The 25,878-nt window shown below is 40.0% G+C and overlaps 1 protein-coding gene across 4 annotated transcripts in view; it reads right to left on the bottom strand.

Moving 5' to 3' along the window:
* BMPR1B (bone morphogenetic protein receptor type 1B) overlaps positions 1–25,878 on the bottom strand; it is a 233,619-nt gene that overhangs the window by 142,362 nt on the left and 65,379 nt on the right. For all 4 annotated transcript variants that reach the window (XM_077177086.1, XM_077177087.1, XM_077177088.1 and 1 more), the window contains one exon: positions 1,515–1,576. The gene's annotated coding sequence lies outside the window, so the exon portion shown is untranslated. The remainder of the gene's footprint in view (positions 1–1,514; positions 1,577–25,878) is intronic.

The following is a 25,878-nucleotide window of genomic DNA, read 5'->3' as shown; positions in this document are numbered from 1 at the left end:
CAAAGATTTGGGACAGAACACAGAAAATTAATAGCATTTTAACAGTCTTAAGAATCCTTATATACCATGTTCCTATATAAATAAAGATTAACAGATAAAAGATTATACTTAGTTCATTTGTTTTGTCTATCATGTTTTGAATATACAGCTTTTTATTTTTTTAATACCTCCATTACTTACTGACATTTCAAGGTTAGCACATCCATTTTTATAAGTAAAGGCTACAACTTTACTTTAAACTTAACAGGCATTCATTCTTTTTCCTTTCAAAATCTAGGTATAAGTAACAAAGCACCAGAGTCTTATAAATTTTCTAACACCAAATGCAAATTAAGTCGTGAAATTGCTCTAGGAAAAGTTCCAAGAATGTAAACCCAAAGGAACTTCAACACAATTTCTCAACTTCAAGCTCTTTATGATACTCAGGCAAGGTAGCAGAATATGGGGCAGTCAGGAAGCGCTATCTGCATATGGAAAAATGTTCAATTCTCCAATTTCAGCAACTTCCTGTGTTGTGTTTATAAGCTCTACGATGAAATAGATGCATACAAAAAGGAAGAAACTAAAAGGATGGCAAGGGCTCTGTAGATTAAATAGCTCACAACATTTTCAGTGGCCTGGAAAAGTGGATTGACAGTTCATAACTTAAAGGACATCATAGGTTTTGTAAGCATCTACCAAATTTCTGTCCTTCTCCATCCTTTATTTGGGGTCAAGTGAATTGCTCACCTGCATTGTCTCAGTCTGATTAGAAGTAAAAAACATAGAATTCCCCCCATTACGTGATAAGGTAAAACTGCTCACATTTTCTTTTTACGTCAGCTCTGACTATAAGGTTTTACAACACCATCTCCAGCAAAGTGGGAGTTTTCCTGTTATGAACAGAGTAATTATTTAATCTTTCAACAATCCTCCTGAAAAGACTCAAATCCTTCTTTCTTAAGCACCAGGCAGGAGTTTTAGCAGATTGTTTAAACAAAGAGCTGATGACTTTTTGCTCTGCAGATCTACTTCTTGTTTACCCCAGGGGAGACATCAGTCAAAGAATGACAACTTAACTTGCCAGGCATGCTATTATTTAGCAATAACCCCAAGGGGACTAGGGACATTTCCTGCACATGAAGTTTAGGTCTCCCAATGGGTATCTGAAAATATGAGATAGGCAATGACAGGCAGCCCACACCAGAGTTGTGCTGCCCACACCTGGTGTCTGTGTGCCCATTACCTCCGGCCACTTTCTCAACTGGCTCCCATTTTTCTGTCAGAAGACCATTCTTTACAAATCCCTTCTTGACAGACATCCTAGGTACTAAGCATTCAAAATACTAACATCATTCACATTTGACATCTGTCTTTCTCAAATATCCTGTTTGTATCACTGTGAGAATCTCAAGTGATTTTTTTGTCAGCTTTTCAAAGTGTAGTTCAAGAAGAGTGAACACTTCTGTGTTTACTTTATCACAGTGCTTATTAACAACAATGGTCTTTATAAAATTAGTTAACTCAGTTCTTACCTGTAGAGCTCTTAATTTTCAAGAAGTGTTCTTGTCTCACAGTTTAAGTAAGATGATATAATCTACAACAGAGCAGAAAAATATATCAATTACATATGATATTGTACACTTAACATTAGTATTAGAGTTTAGTCACTTTTGAGCAAACTGACAGATAAATTTCTATTTTCATGGTGCGGCATATATTTTATGTGGCAAATATCAAGCAGCAACTGGACAATATTGCACGTACTTACTAATAAAAACTACCTTTTTCCTTTCCCAGTGTTCCTGCTCAAACATGAAGATGTGAGAGTTTTATCTACCTTCTTGCATTACTCATAACACTCGTGCTGTGGTTAGATGGATTAAATAATTAAGGTCCTGCTGACACAGTGTTTCTTGTCACTAAACACCCCAACCAATTGAATTAGGTGCTTTAGGAAAAGGTGCATGACTGGGCTGAGATGCACTCAACTCCCATCAACTTCTAATGAGCTCTTCAGTAAAAACATGCAAAAAACCCCCATACTCTCTACAAGTATGGATCTGATTACATCCCAGTGAAGCCTAATTATAAATTACCACCCTGAACTGCAGCTAAACAAAATACTGTGAGCCCGAGTTTCTAGTGACCAAAAAAGGCTCCCTGTCCAAAAAGCAGCAGCCACACTGCAAAAACATTCCAGCCAAGACAGCCCACTTTTGTGTGTGCCATCTCCCACGGACGGCAGAAGCTATGGGCTCTAACTTTTCAAACAAGTTGCTGAAAATGCCACAGGCATCACAGCGAGTTAGATCTATTCTTCTTTAATCTGCATCTAGTGCCAGACTTGTGCCAAGTTTTTCATTTATTGTTCATGAAGGGCTCTTTGCTGACTTGATTTACAGAGAGACTTACAGAGTCAAACCAAGACGTTTTGTTATAAGAAACAGTCTATGTGAACATCTGCAGGACTCAAATAAGTTTTTCTTTCCTGGTTTGGGGTTTTGTTTTGTCATTGTTTTGTTGTTCTTCTTCAACTAACCTACCTAGAGCCAGCATAAGCTGCCTCCACTCTAGGAGAATTTTCTGGCATAACCATCACAAAAAATGAATGCCTAGCCTACCTAAACAGCACAGCCCTGAGTCAAAAGCCAGCAGAAGAGAACAGCAGCAACATTATTTCACTGCTCAAATATCTGAAGGCCACAGTGTTGAGCCTTTGTTCTCTGTGCTGGTTCTCCAAGCTAGACAGGCAACCACAAGCCTCAAATTACACTTCATTGATCCAGGGAAACTGTGGTGGTGTTCAGTTTCAGTTCTGCAACCTGCATGTTGACCTGCCTGTTTGTTGGCCTAAACAATGAGATTTCAGGAAATGAGGCGTTTGCACTTTGTCCAAGTCTTGTTTTTGGAGAGGGGGATCTCTGCCTCAGAGGGCTAGGTTGGTATGGAGGGAAAGCATAACATCTGGACCCAGGCTCTTGGACTGCATTCCTTCCCTGAGAGAGTCTCTGCTTCAAATTCAATATGACCAAAATAAACACAAACCTAGAAATGAGAGGTGGTCTCAACTAGCTTGAATTCTTTTAGCATAATGTTTTTGTTACCTCTGGTAAAAGTGGAGGATATATTTAGAAAGAAGACAGAGAGATTACAATCGTTTGTTCAGTAATATTTTACAAAAATATATTCCCACATTTGGAAGATTTCACACAGTCCATCAATACAAAACCAAATCCTAACCATTTGCAATAAAAAATATATAGCTTATAGAAATTTGGAAAAATTCACATAACACGACATTAATAAGATCCACAGTAATGGAGTGCCAGCAGTTAAATGTAAAAATAACCTATATGATAAAAAAAAATCTTCAGTTTCTCTATAAAATAATTAAAACTTTCCATGCAAACTTCCCATTAAACTAAATGACAGTTTAAAGTGGCTCAAATGTGCAATGCAAGAATTCCAGTTTGAGACTCAAGCAAAGACCTTTCTTTCTTTCGTGCCATGAGAACAATTCCAAAAAGATGCTTATAAATGACCTATCTTAACCCCCCACCCACCACCCAAAAAACCCCATACAATAGGAATAAATGACACACAAGACATTTTCGAGAAACAATGTTCACTTCTCTCCTGAAAGTAAGAAACACTATCTCATTGTGCTCATGTATGGCAAATAGAAGCCTAGAGTTTCAGTTATTTGCTTGCAACCATAAAAGAATTGTTATCTGGTGTCTAACTCAATCTGCTGTAGAACTTTTGTATCAGCTTATCTTCCTTTTAAAGTCTGCGTAACTTTAAAGTACTGTTGGACTGAAGCCTTGCCTTATGCCTGCAAGCAACATATTATTATTTACCCTGGTTAATTGATTTGTCCAATTCCTTGTCCATATTCAGAAGGCACCTTCTGTTTGGAAAGAAAATCTAGTACTTATGAAGCTCAGGTTGAGGATACCCACCAGAGCCAAGCAAAGACTTTTTTTTTAAACAGCCTAACACACTTTTTTGTGTGGTTTTGTTTGTTAACAAAGACCTTGTCAGCTTTTCCCTTGATTTTGCTTTAATTTAGGTAAAAGATTTATAAAATTCATGCTCATAACCCAGCAGGCAATTTGAAGCTATTTTTATTCGGCAACAGCTGAAAAATGCCTATGTGGCACAAGTTCATGCAAGTGCTCCATTGCAATAAACCAAGATCCTGAAAAAGCCAAAAAGGACAACATTTCATCACATTAGTTTACTTATTGTCTATCACAAACACAGAGGAGAACTCTGCACAATAAAAACCACTGTTGCAAGCTCAGTTCAGAAATTTTTCTTGCTCAGAGAGTACCTGAGGTACCCTGAAGTAATTTTTTGCAGAGATCCACCTGTATGTCCCACTAGCAATTGGTGGATCATGCAGAGTAATTTCCTTTCCCATTCTGAGGTACCAGATAGCCTTTTACTGTGCAATAATGTCTTGGCTTAGTTTTTCCTTGTACTTCACAGCACAAGAAAAAGAGAGAGTAAAAAACAGAACAAACAGAAACCCAGCTGAGACAGTTCCTTCAAAACTAGCAGCACGAAATATTAAGTTTCACCTTCTTATCTAGAATATGTAAATGTTTCAGATTCTGATCTCAGGCTGACTTCCACCGACAAGAGCACTGTGGCTGCCTGGGGAGCTGCCGCTGCCCATCTGCCTTACACTGATACAAGACTGCCATCAGATCTGGGTCAGCTCACCTTGGAGTTTGCCACACACATAAATTAAGGGATCACACGCAAATGTGGTTGTGCTAACTGCAATATAATTTACTGGCAACAAATATTTTTAGACATTTCCCTTCCACCCACTAGTTTGAAAACAGTGATTTATCTACATAAATGAAAGAGGAATTTCTTTAGCTTTGCTCTTTCCAGTATGTTAACCCACATGTCTATGGGAAATAAAAAAAACATACCCATAGTATATAAAAAATAAAATACCAGAGAATTTTAATAGCTAATAAGGTATTAAAATGTAGAGAATATATTTTCTGCCATTCAAATATTACAAATATGTGCACCTAACACTATAGAATCACAGAACATTTTGAATAAGGGATCTTTTAAAGGTCATTTAGTCCAACCTCCCTGCATTAAAAACTTTATAGCAGTCACATGAATATGCACTGCCTAATAATCACTTTGGTGGGTTCATACATGTGAAATATTTGTGAAATGCCTGTGCACATCCTCCCGGATGACAGAAGGATTTTAAAAAAGGATTTAAAAAAGCCAGCAGAAAATGCATGAAGAGTGTGATGTGCCAAGCTGCTGCTTGCTGGTAGCCCCTGCACTACTCCCTCATGCTTGTAATCACAAGTCACTGGTATGCTGGGCACACTGGCAGGGAGCTGTGCTCTCTTCACTCAAATCAAGCAAGTCCCAGTGGAAAGAACAATTCAGTGTTCCAGCAACTCAACATGGAGCGCTGACTTTGAATAAACTTTAACGAGGTGTTCATGGCTGAGAAATAACAGCAGGGCATCCCTGAAAGTTTCAGACTAATTGGCAGATGCCTTTCTATGTCAGAAAAAAAAAAAAAATGCAAAACCCGACCCTTGTTGTTCTGAATGCATAACAAGTCACATTACAGAACTCCAAAGCTGCACCTCAACCAAAACATGATATGCTAAGCATAGCTGCAATACAAAAAGCATGAAAAAAAGACAGAACTGCTGGACTCATGCTTGAATGGCACATTCCATCTTATATTCACAACTCCAAGTCACTGCAAATATCAGCTCATCCGCATGTACACAATTCAGGTACATTTCCTGTGTCCTCTGCCATTGTTTCCTCAGTCACAACAAACACAAAAGAAATAAAGTATTGCATGTGGAGCCAATCTTTCTGTTCAATTTACAGAATTAGTATTCTCTCTCATGTCTCTTTTTTTAAGTTAGATTTACAGCACAGAATGTGGCAAAAGACAGCAAATGATAAGTTGGTGGAGCAAGAGACACCTCCCATGTGGGTCCCTGTTTTAAAGGACACATAACTAAGGGACTCAGGTCTATAGCTTAGATTTACTCTGTGTAGTTCTTGACTAGACAACACACAACCAGTTGGATCAGCAGTATGTCCTTACTTTTCAGTGTCTTAGAGAAGGTTGGCTATAAGAAAACAGGGTTTTTTGTGAAGCTAATGAGTTTAATAGCCACCAAATTGAAGGGAAGATTATTAGAATGGTCTTTATTAAACATCAGCTGAGACAATGAATGCCACCACTCAAAGACCAGCATTAACTTAAGTTACACTTCTGCTGTCTCTGACAAATGTGCTCGGCAAAATTCTGCAGTTCTGTCCCACTCAGTACCATGCGATTACATTCATAGTGGGAACTATCAGGGTTTTGGATCAAATCCCTCATGGGGACTAAAATGCAATAGCCTCCAACTCATAGCCAGAATCCCCTAATTTGGGAAGTCACTTTGCTTGCTCTGAGCACAGCCATGGTGAGGCTTCCTAGGAGGGACAGGAGGCTTTCAGGCTCTTGTGGCTGTGTCCATGTACCCCATGTGACTTGGTTCCATGTGTATTTCTGCATTAAACTTGCACAGAGGAGCAAACCCAATAGGGAAACCAGGGGAAACAGAGCAGCAGGGAAAGCAAGAGCTCAGTTGCTCCCTGGGAAAGAGGCAGATTTTCAGACAGAGCACTGGCTGCAAAGCCAAGCTTCGTATTACAAGTGAGGAAACTGCTTCCTGGTGTTTGATCTGCCCACTTTAGTAAAAGAGCACTTGCTAAATGCGGCATCAAAGGCATTCTAATTGTCATCATTACTTCCACCTGTCCCCTGAAATACAACTCCAAATACCATCTAAAACCTCAGCCTCAGAGTGGCAATGGTGTGTGCTTCTGGTCTAATGCTACAACATGAGCAGCCTCAGTCACATCTTGAGGATTATTCTGCATGAGACACTGCTCTGACGTAGAAGTAAAATGTTGGCACCCCGTCCCCTAAGTAATACATTTGCTCTCTATGACCTATCAAGATCAGCTGTTCAAACTTCCTATTCAAAGAGGAATTTTTACAAGACTATTTTTGAGGAGTTAGGTTTTGTTTTTAACAGAGTAACATAAGCTCTTCATAGGAAATGAATGTCTATAATCATTGTTGCTCCTACTGAATAAAATCAGACAAATAAGTGAACAGCGAAGCAAAAACAATGCAGTGAAAGTGAAACTGACTGGAAAATCATAATACAGCCATATCATCATAAAACTTTTACCAACTGTTCAAATAACTTCTGAAGTTAATTACTCTAAAACTTAAATAGAAATACACTAATGTATCTAATTGCATACATTTTTCCTTCCATAAATCTCCATCTCTAGTAAAGCCTGTAAATTACCTGCATCATTAAACCTCAGCAAGCCTGGCAGCGAACATAAAATTTGACTGGTTACACATCAAAAATCATGACAAAAAACCCCATAACAATCTGAAGCAATCTATATAAACTGTTTCAAATAAACTTCTGAATCTGAAAATAGGCAGGATCACACTTACTTGAAAATGCCTGGATTGTTATATCCTGGCTACTTCCAGAAGAACACATTCCAGTTTCTCAAGGCAGGTGACCAAGAGACTCCCAGGGCAGCCTGGGAAGACTGGTGGAGCTGCTCTGCTTGCAGGGATATCTCAGGGGAGCAAGCTGCATGTGAACTGCCAGCTAAACTCTGAGTGGGCAGCACATCACGCAGTACAGGGAAGGAGGTGACTAATTGGTAGAGGACATGAGAGTCTTTCAAAGAGAGGGAAAATGCATGGCAGAGGAACATTTCTTCTGCTCCGTTATTCTGCTCTGCTCTTTCACATTAATGGAAAATATCAAACTAACAAGGCAGTGCAATATATCACAAGGAAATTGTAACATGCGTTTTCCTGTCAAAATAAGGCCACATTTTATTTCTGTGATACACCACACCAATAACACGTTAGTCAACATGCAAAATCCTAACAATAATAATTCAAAAATAACACAAGCCACGTGTTGGCTGGTGTTCCCTGTAGTCTTTGTGTAAAAATAAGTTGGAAAACATGGAGACGTTACAAAGCTGCAAGATTTCAGGCTCCAGCCATATTCATACACAGACTTCATGAGAACCTGGAGCCAATGGTTTTGCAATCCAGCCATGGAGCAGCCTTTTACATCCTACTCTCTGGGCTCTTGCCTAAGTATAACAATCTTGAAAAATGTGGCTGCTGACACCCTGCTTTATGACTCACTGAAGTGTTTTGAGCCTAGGAAGTCACATCTGGAAGTGCACTATGACATGCTCTTCTGGTCTAGGCAACAAGCAGTAAGCAAAAGCAGAGACCATTATGGACCAGTTTGGGACAGGCAAACTCCTCAAAACACAGCATTATGTCTAAATCAAACCACTGAGTCCTGCCTGGCTTTTCCTACTTTTTTCCATTTGAAAGGATCCACGTGCATTGCAGCCCTATTCTTAATTTCAACCTTTCCCATTCAATGCTGACTTTTATTTTCTGTGTTTTCCTCCTTCCAAGCATTAACCACAACAATGTGAAGTAGAAAATCCTTATGAAATAGAAATACAATGCTGTGAGCATCAAACAACTGTGAACACTTCCTTCCTTCTAATCACACTGAAAAGATTTTGCCTCGGCAGAGTCTTCAAAATGCTACTATTAATTTTCAAATATTCTTTAGTGATGAAGCCTGTTTAGATCTACAATTGTTTCTGCTCAACTTCTCCCATCTCCCGGAGACTTTTCATCTTCAGACCTAAGTTAACCAGAGCACCAAACTCCTCCTTTAGGAAGTTTCTCTCGGGTATTTCTTACTTGCATACAATCTGTAAGATGTCTTTTTTCCTTTAAAAAAAGCCAGAGGATGATGTTATATTAAAAGCTTATCTAGTGTTTGTTTCTTCAGTGCTCTAATCTTTAAGTCTGGCTTACTAGGGAGATTAATTTTAACTCTGTGTTTTTTGAGGGGAAAAAATAATTTGCATTTATATATCCTTCAGTTTTATTTCCCAATTTTAACATTTAGCCTCCTGAACAAAAATACATATTATTCAGTTCCCATCACTGCTAAATAACCCCAAGTTACACTGTGGTTTAAGTGCCTGTTGTTGTACAACATTCTACCACTTTTAAAATTACTGTGCAATACCATGCTGAGGCTTTACACTCTTGTTTTCCCCTTGCACTGAAATAACTTACACAGAAAAACAGGCCAAGATGCATTACGTGTCAATATGTGCCCCTTAAAAGCTTCCTTTTAAGTGGCTACATTTGAGTGGGACACCCTTGCCCTCGCACCCACATTAAAATGAGCTGGATTCGTCCTGAGGTGACCAGAGGTCACTTTGCACTTCAACAGCATCCTGCAATCACCTGGGGCAAAACTTGGGATATAAATTGTCTGTGCAGGCAGGAACAGTGGAATTAAGGCTGCTGCCTCAGAGCTGCCATCTCCTGCTACAGGCTGCAGCATCTACCTGGGTCTTCAATATAATGGCAAAAAGATGATTAGCACATTATCCCAGATCTAATGATTCAGGAGCACTAATGAGTTTAGGAGGTCTCTTCAGCAGTGCTCATATACAAAGCTGATGCACAGACAATGAGTGTCAAATTTCTCCACAAAGTATTGAGATTCAGGGCTTTTTAGCAACTTTGCAAAACTGAAAGCAAGAAAAAAAAAATTATGCCAGGATTCCTGAAAGGAAACAAACTACCTTGATGATGAAGCTTTTGTTTCCATTTTTAGGGCCCACATCGAAGTCCTTTACACAGGCACTGAGTAGGTACAGAGGGGGATTAGACCTTGGCATTAGATTAGAACCCATTTTTCCTTCGAAGGAGGCACTTCTGGAACAAGAGCTTGTAGCTCTTTGCAGAGCTCCCTGCTGCATCCAGGAAGGAAGTCATATCTAATTAAACTATACAGAACAGATGCTTCATCGTTTGAGCTGGAAAAGCCAGCGAGGGAGCTTGGCTAGCACAGGGACAGCCAACTGCAGCTTCCCAGCTCCCCAGAAGCCTGTAAAGCTGCTACTGGGGGGCCTTGGCATTGTATTCAAAGCCACTTTTAAGAGCCAATATGGTAAGCTGTGCAAGATATGATGTACAGGGAGCCCCATAAAATCCTTTAATGGAAACAGCAGGCTTATGTTGGAAAAGGTTTCAAGGAGATATGTACACCAGCATAAAGATTTCTGCTCCCATAAGACACCAGTACACAGGCTCCCATAGCCCTAGACCTCACAAAACCTTTGGGATGTTGTTTTCTGTAAAAAAGTGTGCATCATCATCATAGAGCAAACGTTGATATTATGATGACAGAACACTTTTTTCCCTGCTGCTCTGCTGAGTTAACCCATGAGAAGCAAGGTGAGATGGTTAGCCAGCTAAAAGCCCAGCAGGAAGAGAGGACTGCTGAGCAAGCTGCCTGTGCTGTGTGTGCATGAATCTTACACACGCCTGGTGCTGGGACAGTACCATTTAATGCCCCTGTGATCGTTGTGGTTTGTGTTTATTTCATTAAGTTATTGTTAAATGGTTCATTCTGTTATCCCCCCCCCCCCCCCCCATTTTCCCCAAGTTGGTTTTTCTTTAAGTTGTACTCTCCCTTAAAGCTGTCCCTCAATCTATTCCCCTCCCTTTGTTCTAGTCCCTTCCTTGCCTGTCAAGGCAACTCTGCCCCTTTTTCATGAATGTTCCCTGCCACTCACCCTCTGGGCCAATCCCTGATTGAAACACCCAGTTGGAAATCCCCTAACCCACGATGTCCCATTGGCCCATATGACCTTTCCCTCTCCTCCCCCTATCCTGATTGGTCACACAGTGTTGATGTAATCCCTTACTCCACCCTTGAAGTTTCCCTATTGGTTGATTTTCTGTATCCACCCCCCTGGTTTGTAACTCTACTTAACCCTGCGCACTGCAGTGTTTGGGGGTTTTTTTGTTATTCCTTCAAGTGGCGTAAGCTTTCTCTATGGAACCTCAAGACAAAAGAATCTTGTGTTTTCTTCTTCACTTGGTCCCTGTGTGCCTGTAACAGTGTGCCCTGTAGAGCTTGCAGCTCTTCAGGTTTCAGGTTCAGCTGTGGGCAAACCACAGACCCCAGCTGTTCCCCACTCCTCTTGTGGCTACTGTGGCTACCAAAGCGTCCAGAGCTAGCCTGGGTTCCGCTGAGCTACGGCACGTGGTAAGTTATTCTTTGATAAAGCACTATCAACTCCAACTCAGTCTAGGTGGAAGGCAGTCCAAAGCCATCTCAAGGAAGAACGTAACACTGAGTCTTTCTTCTTTTTTTCAGTTAGAAACGAATGTAATGATTCTTCTCTTTAAGGAAAATCTTCGCAGATTTCTGCCAGTGTCACCTGCAGTGCCAAGTGTTTGCCATTCCCAAAGAGAGGGGAGGGCAGGATCCCTGTTCTGAAGAGCATTTCAGAAGTATGAATGGGAATGAATCCAGCAGCTCTGGCTGTGGCTGTCAAGTGCCTCTGACTCTTCACTTTGCTCCTGTGCTCTTGGGCCTCAGTGCTGTGGGATGCAGCTTCTCTGCCATGCAGAGATATGCTGCTCAGCTTCACAGGCTAATCAGGATACCAGCCTGGAAAAGAGGCTATAAGACCTCAAGGAACATCAAGGAACTTCTGCTTCAAAGAGTCTCATTAGAAAACAGAGATTCCATGGGTATGTAGGCCTCTGCTTATGATGCTTTATCTACCCCGTCCTCCAAAACTCCATTACAAAACACATCAGCACAGCATCACTGGCAGCATGTGACTATCACCAGAATATATTTTTTGCCTGTTTACTGAAGTTCTTCCCAGCTCCTTCAAACTACTCAAAGTCACCACAACCACAGGAGGAAAACACAGCAGTGGCTCTAAGTGGGTCAAGAGAAGAACACCACCAGAAAAAAGTCCTTACACGCTGCGTCTGGAAAACCCCTGATCCTTCACATCGAAATAGGAACAACAATTTTAGTATTCAAAGGGGTGATCTTAACAATTGCAAGCATCAACAAATAGAATATGGACCACCCACGCCTGTACATTACGTCTTCGTTTCTAAAAACTACGTGAAATCTGGACCATCGAAAACACTTCTTGAAGTATTTTTGATACTCATGTACAGTAATTGTAATTTCACTCCTGCTTTGAAGAATTAAGAGCACTAATGTGGTCATTAGGGGATCTCATCTGTTCAAAGCCAGAAACAGTCAGAATCCAGGGAGGGAGTGAAGGAGGGTGTGGAGAGGAAAAAATTAATACAATCACTTTTTCTTGATGCTTTTTTTGTGCATAAGGACTGACGCATTCTCCACCCAAACTACAATTTCCCATTAGAAAAAGAAGAAAAGTCTTCAGAAAACAGTGAACAAGTTTTCATGACTGAGTATCTGGTTTATATTTGGAAAATACAGGAAATACATTCTTCTAATCAGCCCTTTTACCTACTGCCAAAAAAATGAGAGTGCAGCTTTACAGCCAAAACAAGCTCTTATCGACTCCTTTTATAATTCACTCCAAACTCCTACATTAATGCAATATTGCAAATGAGCACTTAAATGCAAAAAAACCAAAAAAAGCAAATGATGAGTCCCTCTGGCTTGTGCACACATCCTACAGACTTCCTATTGTGGACCATTTTTACACTTAATTTTCACAGTGCTATTTAATCTTACTAAAGCACAAAAGTAAATCTTATGTAAAACCACACATAGAATATGTAGGAAATATCATCTCTCCCTAGCAAATTCTCTAAAAAAATGTACATTATGTACATTTAAAATTTCTGCTGGTATGCAGTATCATTCCATTCACACCCTTTCTGCTTACAAAATTCAAGGTTATTGTATGTTCCAGCTACTGTGTGTTCTCAGTTTCCAACACATTTTTTTTTTAACATAAAATACCCATTTGTCTTGGAGAACAGCTCTTGCACCTTCACTTAATGCACAGTCACTACACAGATGGCTTACACCTGTGCAATTAATAATAATAAAAAAAAAAATCTGTATTTCAAATCTATTGCATATATACCAAACAAGTGCACAGTTCATCAACACCGAGTAAATTCACAATATTTAATGCTTCAGATTCACTACTCATATGGTCAGCCCTACAAAAATATGACTCGTTAGACAGCAGCTACCAAACATGGATGCTTGACATGAAACTGGAACAAGCATTTTATCAGAACTGGTAAGAGATAAAGCCTGTGGAATCTTTAACGCTGTTAAATGACAGATGTTTGATCCAGTTCCATGTTCTCTGCCAGGAAAGGAGGAATCCCCCAAGGGAGGGAGACATTCATATACATGCGAGAAACATTTTCATTCGGACTTAAAGCAGGCAAGATCAAAAGAAGATTCAAAATTTAGAATTTGGAGGAACAGAAATTAGAAATAAGCCCAGGTTTGAAAAATACTACAGGTGTTTCAATGAAAATACAGCACAATAGTTAATGTATTGAGACAAGGCAGAAAACACTGACTTCTGAGACACCTGAACAAACATTTATTATCCCAACCCAAGAACAACCAAAGAGTTCCAAAGTTTATATGCTAATGTACCTCACTTCAAAGATTTCCTTAAGCTACAGCAGAAAGCAAAATTTGTATGCCTGGAAATTTAGCACTGACAAAAAGGGGACTGAAACTGTCACACTGTCAAAAGAAAAACACACTGAGAAGTGTTCCAATATGCAAACCCCTTATTTTTCTTGAAATAGACTATTACCATTTTCTTTAGTTGCAAAACTTGTACCCACAAGAACTTTGTTCCCACACAGCCTGGTAAAGATTTCTGTTTCCCAAGATACTCCTTGACAGCCACTGCTACCTCTTCCTAAATTACTCTGTGTTACCGGCTGCTTGCAAATCAGGAATTTGATCTTCTGGCACCTGGCAAAAGAGAGACACAGCTGAAGCCTTACAGAGAAAAGGTCCTGTGGCAACATGGGGTACTGGCAGGCAGCTTGGGTCAGCTGCTAGGACTGTTCAGAAGGTCAAATGAAAGAGGATTTTAAAAGTGAACAGAATAAAATGGGAGAATTAACTTCACCAATTTCTGTAGGACTGCTGCAGGAGTGGAAAATTAGAGTGGGGGCAAAGGAATGTGTAAATTGGAGAGAAGACTAATTGGCTGTGGAAGGGAGGAAGAGTGCTTCATGTTACAGTTACAACTTCTTCCTTCCCCTAACTGATCCAGATGCAGATGACCAGGAGGACACACAGGCTGGGATGTAGGGCCTGATTTCGTTCCTGTGCAGGAAACACAGGAACAAGTGTTAGACATCCAGGGCAGGGACACCAAACACCCTTGATTCTCTTGATTTCTGTGTCGGGCTTATATGAGTTACAGTCAGTCTAAAAATAGTGAAGCTAAAGATAAGAAAAAGATTATGATTAGTAATGCTACAGTTTTGTTCAAGGGTGTAGGGCACAGTGGTTATCGACATTACAAGATGGGTATGATCTGACAACAACATTTAGGCATTATGTTTGTAACTCACAGTTTACATAAAGATGGAAGTGGCCATTTCCATCACACAGAGTGATAGTCTTTAATTGTGTGCTGTTGCAGAAGAGAATACACTGCTGCCATGGGAAAATGAGGTTCCACCTGTTCATGTCTCGCCGGGAATAACCAGGTGCTGACAGCACATGGCATAACATTGATTCAAGCAAGGAAAGGAAATATTTTCAGGGGATTCAACTGATACAGAAACAATGAACCGTTATTAGATTAATGCCAGACATCATGGATTAATGTAAAATAGATCTAGGGAAAAAAAGTTGGTTTCATCCTCTGATGAGCATAGCAAATCTATCAGATTAAATAAGGGTTTACAAATTGAGAACATCAGTATTTCTGTACCATTTCACTCTCTGCTATCCAAAATTCTGATCAAAAAGGTTGATGCTAAAAATAACTAATAAGAACTAACTATTCAAACGACTGTCTGATTTGAGATTCATCACCAATATAGATCCAGGCTCTGCCAGTAACATCTGTACCAAGTGAGCTGCTGCACAGCATTACTGACACCAAAATCAGCTTAGAGATTTCTGTTCCACCTTTAATTCACAACTTAAAGTCAGAGAGAAAACAACAAGAACTTACAGTAAGCAATTAAAAGTTCAACTATTTGAACTTAGAGCAATTCTAGGAGCAGACTTTTTTTCAGTTTCCCACGTGCTTTCACTGGAAGAAAATCCAGTCTTATCTCAGTTGATGAAGGCATAAAAAACCCCCTCAGCTATGGACAGATGTTCCAGAAAGGATGATTACTCAGTGTTCTGAATTACCAAGGCCAGGAACATTGAATTCTTCAACTCATGATATCGAGAGCTAAAGGATCAAAAAATCGTGCCAGAATATATATAATGGCAAAGGACAAATTTGCAATAATCACATATAATTTATTGTCTTAATACAGGTTAAGTGCAAGAGGTATGATAGTCTGTGACAGGCAGAAGGATCAGACAAGCTTTTCAACAAACGCTTCAGTCTTACTTACTTTGATTATACAAATTAAAAAAAAAAAAAAAAACCAACAAAAAAACCCCAAATCCAATGGTCTTCAAGTTAAAAGGTAAGAACTTTAGGCAAGTATTTTGCTGTATTTTTAATCTCTACAAAAGAAAGCTAACACTAATATTGCCTCAACAGTGAAAAGGTTTTACTTATATTAATAAATGAAAAAAGACACACAATTCTTCTCTTTCATCTACAGCAATGTCTCAAATACTTCCCAACTGCTTGACTTGCTGGTGCTGATAGGAGGAGAATGAAGTAGAGTGTGCCCAGTACAGTACAACATGAAACTGATAACATTATCCCACTTGAATGTCAAGTTTGCTTTGGTAGCACATAAGTGGTAGGAAGCCAGGGGAAGAGGAGGGAAAAAAAAGAAGTCAGCAACCACAAAAATCCCCAAGACACTTAGGGAAAAAACAACAGCTAAAATGAACAATTGTTCTGAGGGAAGATATCCAAGTCAAATTTAATCATATGCTCAGCAAAAGCATGCAAGTCTCAGGCAAAGTGGATTATCTTTGCAAATGAGTAAGCACTGAAATGAGAGTTTACTCAATTCCTTTACATAGTCACAGACTGGAAATACAGCTTGGAAAGGAGTAGGATCGATAAGGAAAAAAACACAGCAGGGAACCAGACCTCAAGACCAGACAGGAAGACAGGTAGCACTCTAAACTGGCAGAAAGGCCTGTACTGGACAGAAAAAGACCAGAAATAAAATATTGCATGGCTCAAGAAATTTAGCTGTAGGAACAAATTGTTCAACCAGATTAAGTAGGAAGGTCATAGCAGAATTGCTGAGGTGCTTCACTGCTTTCCCTTCTATCAAAACCACCCAGGGCTTTGGTCAAAGTTTGTACAATGCCTGTTGGGTCACATACAGGACAAACAGCTTGCCAGGCAAGTGTCTCAGTAAAACAAATCTTGCTGTGCTTCTGTTTGTTCAACAGCACTGCCTGCATCAGGTGCTGGAAATACTCTCAAAATCCCAGAAAAATTTAATCTTCTAGGACAAGAGTAACAGCCTCATCACTAACCACTGAGACAAATACCTACTGCCAAAAAATACAGAAAGGCTGCAGTGTCAATGAAGCCACACTTAAATGTGGGACCTTTGCCCTGCACAAAGTAATGCCAAATCCCTTCCAGGTGGTGTGATGCTGACATAAGCTACCACTAGCTCTGATACAGCTAGTAATGAAGAGAGTCCATGAGGAATAAATACATGAAGGAGAAAATTATTTATGAAAACCTGATGAACTCAGATGAACTGGTATCCCAGTGCTGGAGGAAAATGTTGTCTGTACAGGTATCTTAAAAAATGGTTTTGATTTTGAATAACTTGGGTGGTCTGTGACTTCATCACTTCAATTCTGTATGTCATAATAGCCTGAGCTTTACTAAGCAAGCAATATATAGGCATTTCTTCATGGTCCATTTTTACCTCTGTATATGACAGTCCACTACAGATAAGGAGCTTGTAGATCAGCATGTGACCTGATTCACTGAATTACTGCTTTTGTGAAAATATCATCTTTATACACATACTAGATGTTTTAGCAGATGAAATATTTCTTATCAATTCCTGAACTCAGTAATAATCTGCCTTTTTTTTTTCTTTTCCACAGACTACTCTGGAGTCTTAAACATTCACACAAAACCAAGACAATATGTTTCTTTATAAACATACTCAAAGTTTACTGTATGAACTTGGTCAACAGTCTACATAAAGTATCGTATAATAACAGTACTCTGGACAGGACTGGCAGCAGGACAAACATGATACTAGAAGAGAACCAACCCAAAGAAAACCAGTGCGGGGGGAAAAAAAAAATCACAGTGCACATCGATGATAAATTCAGAACATGCATGAAATTGGCACTGAAGATCTCAAGGAAAAGTTCTGTTTTATGGTTACACTCCTTCAAATAACATCTCAATTAGCTCCAGGATAGCCCAAGGATTACATACTTAAAAGGCAGCCGTCCTTGTCCTGTATCATCTCATAAAGCAAGGCTCCGACCTAGAAACTCATTCACTGGTTGTCTCAGTGTGCTCTATCCAGCTGAGGTTTGCTCACTCACTGTCACTGCAGCTCACACAAATTGAGCCTTACAAAAGCCACCTTGTCCAATCTGTCAGGGTTTCTCCATTGGATGAGCACAAAGGGAACTCACTTTCACCTTAGCTGCACTAAGGATTTCCCTGGTCCAAAACTTGAAGTACTGTTCTTGTGCTTTGGCATAAATCATAAGAAAAAATACACATCTAAATCTGAAATCTCTTGTGAGGAAACACTAAAGATGAAGAGAATACTGCAAAAATACTTTACAAAAAGCATGTCATTGAATGCATAGTACTGACAAAACTCTGGAAAATTTCACTCCTTGACAGTGCTCTCAAGTTTCAGCAATGCACAAAGAATTCATTTTCACCTTCTAATCCTGTGGATTAAATATGTTTGGGAAAAAAACTCGAGCAGAAAAGAGACCTCCCAGTTAATAATTCACATATTAAAGAGGACCTCCCTGCCATGAACAACTGTGTCCTAAATACTGTTTTAACAAAATTCATCATTTTAAATGCTTAAGTTATGATGTTTGCATCAAAATAAATGGTTCCCAGTGCAAAAGCTGCCATACTTATGAAATATGGGGACAGATGTTTCTATAGGAAAACAAAATATTATGGAACTCCAAAAAATTACAGCCATCACAAGTCAGAACCAAGAAGTTTGCAAAGTCTGTTTCTGTGGACAAATCTTCCTGTCATTACTAATTTTTTGCATTTTAATCCTGTAAAGACCAAGCGATCCAGAAATACCTGAATAAAATGCTATTCATTCTTAATTTCTGAGAAAAAAACAAAAAGTGAAGATTTCTTTTTTCTTATTTTTAAAATTAGATCTGAAGTAGAAAGAAGTCAGGTTTTCTGCTTATACACAAGTAGTTAAATATCCATACATTTTCTACATATATTACAAATATATTCTTCTGGCATGTGCTGTTCAGCAAAGCCTTAACCAATTTAATTGTTCTAGATGAAATTTGAAGACACAGAATTCCTCACAAAATATGCTCAACATTTGGCAGAACTGCACTCTACTAATGCCTTTGAATTTATTTATCTATTGAATCCTTCAGAAGGTAGCGGAAATTACTCAATTTTAGGGAGCACAACCATTTTATTGAGGTTCCAAAGGTCAAAACTGGGCTTTAAGACAAAGGTAGGTGAAAGACATGCTGCAAGAATTTTCTCCTCTTAAGCAAATAACACTGAATGAATACCAGTGAAGTCCAGGGAAGTGAAAGCAAGGGGAAGAAGTAACAGAAAAGTGGCAAAACAGTACTTGTAACATGAGAAATAACAGCACTAATTGACCTTGCTAATAATACACAGAATACAACTGGCTACCCTTTTACATATAATTTTACTGCAGTCCAAGTGCTCAGTATATTGTCCAAAGACAAACAACTGCTCACAAAAAAAAAATAGCAAAAAAGATTCAGATGCTTTGCTGTTCACAAGTCACTTTTAACTTAATATGCTTACCAAGATACATGAATAAAAGACATATTCTAACAAATAATCAATTTATTCTCAGAAGTTCTCCAAGTGGAAATAATGTCTGACCTTGTTCTTGGGTTTAGCCTCTTAATTAATACTACCTCTAGGGAGACAATAATAGTCTCGAGTCCTGCAACATTAACTGTGATGTGCTAAGCATGTTCAGATTATCTTTTCAAGTTGTGTAACATCTGCCTATTGATGCAGCTATCCATGAAATTATTCCTTCATTAAACAAGTACCCTTCTCAAACAAGACAGCCCACAATGCTGAAAACTTCTTGGGCTTATTACAACATTACAACATAAAAATTTGCTCCTCTTTGGAACAGACGGGTCTCAGAACCACTGCATTTAGCAACTGTCACCTCATATGCTCATATAAGCACTCCTAGCTAAAAGCACCACACTTCCCAATGAATAATTGTTTAAAAAAGAAGTTTCCAAGTAATCTTTTTGCTCATACATAACCAAGAGGTCAGTTAGGGGTTAAATTCTAACATAAATTCCTTTCTTTAATCAAAATGTGGGAGTGGAGGAGAGTGGATGCAGTTGGTAAAAATGCTAGACCTGTATCCTAATTTTCCTAAGTTAAAATCAGCTCTCTCCTGTCACAACATATGTGGCAGTTGAGATGGTCACAATACACAGAGTATCCCCATGCAGTTTCAGAAGGCTTTGAGCATTCACCCATACAGAATAACACCATACCTCATCAGAAGGCTTCAGGCATCTCCTCATACAGAGTAACACCATGCCACTTCAGAAGGCTGCAAGCATCTGCCCCCCCTTATCCTTCAGCCTAACCTTTTACACCCCTCATGTCCATGCATTGCACCTGTGTGCCCTCTGCTCCCTTTGGTGATGGGTCAGTGCCCCTGGGCACTCCATGGCTCATTGCTGTCAATGCTGCTCACCTGCTGCTCACAGCTGCAGCCCACTGGGGATGAGGCTGGACACAGCCCCACCCCAATCACCACAAACTGTGTGTAGCTGCACTCTCCCACCCAAAACCCAGTTAAGGAAAGCTGGCACGGTGCCAGCTGTGTTAACTACACCACTTGCAAATACTGTCCCTACACATCTTTGTCACAGACCTTTCCAGATGAGAAGTCTCATGCCTGATTTGTATCCATATGATCAGGTAACATACCAAGGCAGAAAGAAAAGTGCCTGAAACAAGTGTTATAGGTGATGTATCTGCTACAACACAAGTCACTAACTCAAAACATGGAAAATTAGACATCTTGAGTTGCCACTCTGGTGGTGGCAAATTTCAGACAGAACCTCACCACACTTGCAAAATGCTGCATTTTCCAATTTAGAAGAATTGCTACCTTTTAAACTGGAAGTGCAGTAAAAGACTTTCAGATACATATGTGAGCAGTCCATATGGACAACATTTCAGGTGCTTCCCAGATTTGAAGTGAGAAAATGGAACTGAGGAGCATCCTTCCCCATTCCAGCTCCTGCCCATCACCCAACCCTCGGCTCCATGCCACCAGCAGAGCTGCCTCCACTACTGGAGCAGCTCAGTAGTAAGAATGAGCACCCACATTTGGAGAAAATGAGGTAGAAACTAATCTTTGCCACCAAAAAAGTGGCTGTGGACCAGGAGCAGTATCCTCAGTATCTACACTGCCGCTGTGCATGGAACCCTGTTCTCCTAATGCTCTAAAGATACTTCTCTTGCTGGTGCAAGTTGTTATCAAGAAGAAAACAGGATTCTCTATGGAGTGCAGTATGACTCATACTAAGAATGATGGTTAAAAAGAATTGTGTATTCTAAGAGAAAAAGGAAAAGGAAACAGATTCTTCTAATTGAAGACATGCTAGCTTCCAATACAATTCAACTTTTTTTCAGTTGCTCACAATTCACTGACAATTCCATCCAGTATGTCCAGGATGCCTGAATCAGAGTCCTCTCAGTGAGAGTAATAAAAAGCAGAAAAATGAACCTCAATGTAGCTTAGATTATGATCTACACAATTTCATTTCCAAGTTCTTATGCACTAGAAGACAGTGTATTATAGAAAAATAAACACTTGAGGCAGATTAAAGAACAAAATCACACTTTAAACAAAAATCAGTCTTGGCATTGAAAAGAGAAGACAACACAAATTAACAGGAAGCTGTAAATCTTTAGAGCCACAGGAATTTCTTCACAAGGAACAACTAAAATGAACCATTTGAAAACCTGCGTGTGTGTGTTTACTGTATTTCCTAGCCCTTGGGCAGCAGCAGTTTGCTAAGATACATGTCTTTTCTCAGCACATTCAAGCATCTCAAAACACAGACACAAATTGTATACACTGCCTCAACAGTCAAGAGACAGAAGGATGGGGAACCAAGAACACCTGTTAAAAATGTATGGACAACTGACAGCTTTTAAATTACTGTGCTGCTACTTTTACAAAAAAACTACCAAAAATTGCATCAAAGCTGCAGTAAAAGTGTGCTGGAATACATGTAAAGCCCCTGACCACCTGGGCATCCAAGCCTGGAGGTTTCTGGACCCGAGATTGACTTCTGGTCCAGCCTAACATGACCTCAAGCCTTGGAATGGTCTGTACCTTTTAAAGCATAAACCAACAATAACCATACTAAAATGCGCACACATAGCTCATTACAAGGTATCACAGCATTAGCCTTCAGCTCAACGAGAGTCCAAATACACCCAAATCTTGACAATTCACCATCTTGAGGAACACTTCCTAAGGCTTTCCTTACTTTCTGCTCATGTAGCTATTACTGTGACATTCTTTGTGCTGTAAGTTTTATGTTCCATACCTAAGAAAAAAAAATAACCCTCTTTGAGTGGTAAATATGAATCACACTTGCACTGGGACCAAGTTCTTCTTCCTTGATGGAGATGGAAGGAGAAAAGAGCAGAAGCCTGGACCTCTCCTGTCCTATACAGCAAACAAAAATATTTGCTAACCCAAGAGCAGGTTTCACAAGTGCTACACACGCACAGACTCACTGGGAAGGGCAAGGGCAGCTCTCAGGGGCATGCACCTGAAACAGAAAATACCTGGACACATTGATAGGGAACAAGCTCAGCTTGAGCAAGCCTTCAAATGCCTGTTGAGAGTAGGAGGTATTTTTAGCTTTCATTACAAACTGAAGAGAGTAGTTCTCAAAGCTTGGAAATAGATTATTTAATTTAGTTTTATTTTTCCTGGCATTTTATTGCAAACACTCTTAAAGCTGTTTTCAGGTTAAGAAAAACAAGCAAAGGGAAAATGCACAGGTTAGAGTTCACTTTTCTTGAAATCTAGCCCAGATTTTCTAAGTGTTAATCTCTGGAGGAAAAGCAAACTAATTCTGTAAGAGTGGCTCTGATTTTGGGCCATACGACCTGTTTCTCACATCTCTCACAGATTTCATGTAGTTCTCAACAATCTACTGTTTGCACAAAATCCCAGAAAGATTTTGTTCATTAAATGTAATAATTGCATCAAGCTCTCTTCTCTCTTAGTAAGCTTTCAAGAGCGCATGCCAATAGCAGCAGTCCTGAGAAATTGGCTACTGACCTAGTGTGGTTATGGCAGCTGAAATTTTGTTAAATTCAATCATGAGCAAAACCAATACATTAATAACTGCTTAGAAAAGACAGTAACCAAAAATGGGGGGTTTTAACTTTTTCAACTGGTCAGTCTTTCTTAATCCTCAATAAAGTTGTTCAAGTGTAAAGCAGTGTCACCAGCGGCATTTTGTGAACCCATGTATTTTGAAATACAGGCTGTACATCACATCTCATTTCCCAAGTAATTTCTGTACATGCTTAGTACATCACAATTCTGTGTGATACTCTCCATTCAGTATTTAAACACTAAATGGAATAAGATCTGTTTCTAATTGACATTGATCATTATAATTTGTTTAGATTCACTGGTGGGGAAAACCAGAAGATTTTCTTCTTTTTTCACTAACCTGTTCAACGTTCTGTAAAACCTACTAAAGCTTATTGTGCTTGTTGCAACATTAGAACAGGTATTAAGAGCAGATGCTTCAGGAAGCTTCACTGAGAATTCAGCTGCATACACAGGCAAAACCACAAGGGGCTTTGATCCCTTACAATACCTCTGGTTCCACAGTTCAGGCTCTTTATTAAGGTGTCCCTTTTAGCTTCTCCTGCATGGGCCACCACTGTGGTCTTCACTCCCTATCTCCCCCCACCCTAGGAAAAAACAATGCTCAAACCAAAGGCCCCTCACCCTTTTGAGCTTTGTTCTTCCTTTAAAAACACATTTCCTTGATTTGAAGGCTGCTTCAGTTCCCAGCTCTGCACTGGGGAGAAGCCCTCCAGTGTCTCCTGGGTGAGTAGCAGGTGTACCATGCCATGAGCCCCTCAGGTTATAATGCTGGTGAGGGAACTGGCCAAAGCCCACTGTGTTTAAACCTCTTTGGGCTTCCCTCTTTGTGAGGCAAAGCAAAAAGTAGCATCCCTCCCCTGCCCCACTATCTTTGAAAGGACTCTGATTCTCAGGCTGCTGAAAGCTCGGCTCTTTCTTCTTTACCTGCCCACCAAAAAAAAAAAAAAGGGAAAAAGGGGAAAAAACGCCACATAAAGATGAAGACAATGAAATGAGGGCTCATCTGTAAGTCAGTCCTTGTGTGTAGACCTCTAAATTGCACTGAGTCTTCCCAGGTCAGTGGAGCACTTCTATGAGGAGTCACTTCCATCTGAAACAATGGTAGGATCAGTGCAAGATGCATGGACATGAGCATCTTACAAAGCTGTGTGCCAGAGCCACCAGCAACTTCACCCAAGCCAGAACAGAATAAGTGAGAGGCAGAGACAATCTCTGGCCAGGATTGTCATGGCCTTTAACAACATGGCACAACAAGTGGTAAAAGGACTGCACAGTCTGACCCTACCCTGTGCTGGGACTTGACATCTTGTACAGAGATGAATGGAGTGTTGTGATGTACAGAGTGAATTGCAGGAGTTTCTGCCTTTCTGGACAGGGTTTCCTGGTAACCAGTGTGTGCTGGTACCAGACAGCACTGCTGCAACAAGTCTCCTATATGTGGCACACATTTATGCAAGTGCTGGCCCATGAAGGTGAAATGAAAACCCTCAAACAAAAGAAGTCTATAACTACTTCATGCAAGAACTGTGTAAGTCAGAGAACTTCAAATTTCTTAAAATGACATGCTGCTATGCAGTTTCCTATACAAGACATATAAGCATGCAAACTCTGCTCAATGTGGAGATGAGTAAATACGACTCTTGCTAAAACAAAAGCAGGCTGATTGATTTAAATTTCTTTTCAGATTAAGAAGAGAGGATGGTTCTATTTAAAGAGGATATTTCTAGAAATCAAAAAGTACAGAAGACTTTAAGTGTAGTTATTATTACTTTCTAGTACACCTAAGGCCCTATCATTTCCATTAAAAATAAATATTGTCACTCTAGTTCACTGCTGTCATACCAGGTATTTTGTCCCTTGATGATCACTATCTTTTTTTTTGGCCACACTTTATAGCCCCACTGCAAAAATACAACAGATGTAGAGAGGGGCTGCTGAGCACAAAGCCAGCACTGAATCAGCCTTGTGGACCCAATCTCCTGCACTGTGGTGCCTTTCTGAAAGGGAGCGTGCAGCTCAGCCTGCAGTGTTGTGCTTGGATGCCATACAGGTCTCCAAAGGAAAAAAAAAAACAACCCACCTTGTTTTCATTCCTGCCATGTTTACATAAAGGCTCTAATGATCCCCACCAGCAGGTTATTTCTAACCCCTGGCCTCCTTCCCACCCCCGTGTGTCCCTCTGCAGCCTCCCCCAAAGTAACAACCTGCCATTCTCCTCAGCAGCACTGGTTAAACATCTGGCTGTAAATCGCCATGGCCACACGCTTCAAGCCCCCTGACTATTTATCCTAGCTGGAGAAGGAAGGCAGAAATGGTTGATTGCAGCTAAATTCAACTCTACTGCCATGGCAGTTTTTGCTACAGCATCATCACTTGGCACCTAGGCAAAACCAGCCAACAACCCCATTCTTAGCTTGAGTCATGTTTGTAGTGAATTAGCCAGTATTTATCTGACTGTCTCTAACATAGGTCATTGAACTTCACCCAGCTTTTCCTCACAAAGCAGAGGGAAGTACAACCTGGCAGTCTGAGGTCACTTACATACTTGCACATCCCTCACAGCCCAGCAGAGAGAGCAAAGTGTGATTCCTAGGACCTCTTCAGGGCAGGGCCCACGGTTTCACTTTGTGTTGTAAAGAATCCCAAACAGACCAGCAAGGACATCCTTGGACAGCTGCTCTAGACAGTGCAAAAATGATCAGCAACAAGAAAAAGCAAAGCAATCCCTGTGTTCCTCTACCCTGTCACAACTCTGCTTATTAAGTAAGGAGAGCTAGAAGTGCAGATTTAATCAACACAAAAAAGACTTCAGCCAGCTGACCAGCTCTGCTGTGGCTTCTGCTCATTGCTCAGCATGTGCCACACAGTGAGGAATCCTTTTCAAGTAGTACTTAAAACAATGTGCTTTAAACTTCTAAGTACACATGACAACATGCTGAATAATAAGCCACATGATTCAGATGTTTAAGCACTGTTTGTGTGCCTGACTGAAGCCCAAGGGAATTTCACCAGGTGTCTTAAGGCCACTGCATGTGGCCCTTGACCCCTCAGGTGACAACTGCATAGCACCTCCACTGGTGAAGCAAAGGAAAACTTCATGTTCCATGTGCCTTTTGTAGCTTGGTTTTGTCTATTTTATGCATTACTAACGTACATTTTTA

Source organism: Agelaius phoeniceus, chromosome 4 (assembly GCF_051311805.1).
Source record: "Agelaius phoeniceus isolate bAgePho1 chromosome 4, bAgePho1.hap1, whole genome shotgun sequence".
NCBI lineage: Eukaryota > Metazoa > Chordata > Aves > Passeriformes > Icteridae > Agelaius > Agelaius phoeniceus.
The sequence above is the reverse complement of the archived record's forward strand: the minus strand, read 5'-3'. Positions and strand labels throughout refer to the sequence as shown.